Source organism: Bactrocera latifrons, unplaced genomic scaffold (genome assembly GCF_001853355.1).
Source record: "Bactrocera latifrons isolate USDA-ARS-PBARC rearing strain unplaced genomic scaffold, ASM185335v1 scaffold_137, whole genome shotgun sequence".
NCBI classification, from domain to species: Eukaryota; Metazoa; Arthropoda; class Insecta; order Diptera; family Tephritidae; genus Bactrocera; species Bactrocera latifrons.
The window spans coordinates 773635-776114 of record NW_017534819.1 but is presented as its reverse complement, the minus strand read 5'-3'; positions in this window follow the sequence as shown (position 1 = coordinate 776114).

Sequence of the window (2480 nt, the reverse complement as noted above, 5' to 3'; positions counted from 1 at the left end):
AATTTTTATTTTATTTCGGCTTTTGAATCTGAGACAATTTTAAGTTCATCACTGCCTGACATTTTTTTTTCGTAGGTCATCCTGAAGCTCAGCAACGGGACTAAGGAAATTGAAAGTTTTTCAAAATGAAATAAAATATATTTAATTATGTAAATGTACATAATTTTTATTAATTTTGTACATAAAACAAAAAATTTATAAAAAAAATGGGGTTTCCGACTTGAAAGTAGAAAAAAGCTCTTAAAAGCTGCATTTTTGAAGGTTTTAGTTAAACTCTTACCCTCAAATGCAATTAAGGGTTGTATGAGTTTACGGATTTCAGAAAATCTATTATTTTATTAGCTTATTGTCTTATCGCCTATACAGTATTGTCCAAAATTTTTAAGTTGATCCGAGTAATAGTTTCSGAGTTATAGCCTTGAGAACTTGTACCCTCAAGGCCAGCTAGGCTAAATGCGGCGCCTTTAAACACATTTTCCGCGAAACTGTGTTTTCGAAGTCGGTTGACAAGACTTCTCGATAACTAATCAACCGATCTTCATGAAATTTTGCAAAGGTCGTTTATATACAACTTTAAAGGCTTCGATGAAGCCTTTTCGATTACAACTATTGTGAAATTTGAATTTTATTTGTAAAATTGTCTGCCAAAAGTCCAATTTTCAGTTTGTTTTGTCTTTCCTCCAAGTTTTAAGTTAAGGCTTTAACTAAAACACGTATTTTTTCACTTTAGATGATCCTGTAAGGAGTTATSCAACCAACTCTTTTTTCCGAGGGGTTACCGGAAATAGTGTCGCAATGTCCGAGTTTAAAATATTTTTTACAAAAATTTCAGAATTTMTTTATTAAAGTCTAATAAAATGTTTCAATTTTTATATCAGAAAAAAATGTTTGAAAAAGGCTGTTTTTCCCGATTAAACCCATGCACTGTATCTCAAATATTTTATACTCTAAATAATTTTACGTAAGTAACAAATATAAAAAATTTGTACAGAAGGCACACTCGTACTAATAAAAATCGAAACCATAGAACTTGAAATGCATACAATGGACACCTAAGTTTCGTGGTTCATCTTTTGTGATATGCTGATTTCTACTCCGGAATAWCCGATATGTAAATTTGTTAACATTGTTTTCCTGTTACCATAAATATTACTTTTCAATTCAAAACATCGAAAAGGATATATTTTGCACTATTTTWATAAAAAATAAATCACAATTTCGGTTGCTCAATAATATTTGCAATCAATATTTTAATAAAATTATTATTTCATTTTTTTAAACCGTTATTTGTTTAATTTTCAATACACCTTTTGCTTAGCATTTCATCTGATTATATTTCGATTGGTGTTCACCGCGTTACGATTCGCTACTTAAGACAGCAAATTCTAAACTGTTTCAGCGAAATATTTCGATCACTGCGTACTAATTGGGCAGATCGCGCCCCGAAACACAYACAGCTTCCGAATTTGTATGTGATTAGTGAGGCGCGTAATTGTCCAAGGGTGAAATCGCACAAACACATAAACTAATACATTTAATATATATTTTATATTGTGTGTATTTAAAGCAAAATAAACTAAACTAGCATCGATGCCTGTGTCTTCTTCGAGGTGCGGTCAATGAATTACTCGATTTTTTTTTTAAATCAAAGCTCGCTTTGCAACTTACATCTAATCTAGTGCTAAGTACGTACTCGTGTGCAAGTGAGCACATACTTGTTAGATATGCATAAATTTAACTAAAAACTTTATTTATGGGGCGTTTTCAGAATGCTCYGCTAACGATTTAGTTGTCGTTTTGAGGCAATTAACTGATAGCTGGCCAGAGAATATCGGTCAATAAAATAAACTGCACGAAATCTTTATTTGTTGACAGTCATACGAATTGCAAGTTCGTGCTTTAGTACCGTTTTAAGGCAACATGCGCTTCGGTACTTTTTTCAGTATCTTTACATATAGTCTTTTAAAAAGTGAGTCGATAAGCTGGCAACTGTATACCTTTGACCTGGTTTCTGTCATAGTGATAATTCGGAGAAAATAAAAAAAATATAGCATAGATCCCTTAACTACTTTAAAAAAGTTAGATTTCTTCTAAAGTTTTTCAATTTTAATTGAAAAAATTAAATCAAAACAAGAAAAAAACTTAATTTCGCCATGTGCATKTTTTTACATCCTAAAAGACTATAGAACGATCTTTATATTGATCTTGGTAGGTTAGTTTCTCTGAGAGCTAAATGCTGCTCTGAGCAATATGYTCRGAAAYCGATTAGAGATATGGARAGCTTTTTTGTTCCATACAAGCKTTTGATTCCGATTTTTCGGTTTACATTACAGTTATAACTTGCACATGCCATAGTAGTCCGACTTGAAGAACTTCTTCKGGATTGCAGTATTGCCCCGGGCAATAACCCATGTCAAATTTGTTGCAGATGCTTCSGCAAATTACAAAGCTTTCCATTCAAGTACTTTTTGATCGTTCAG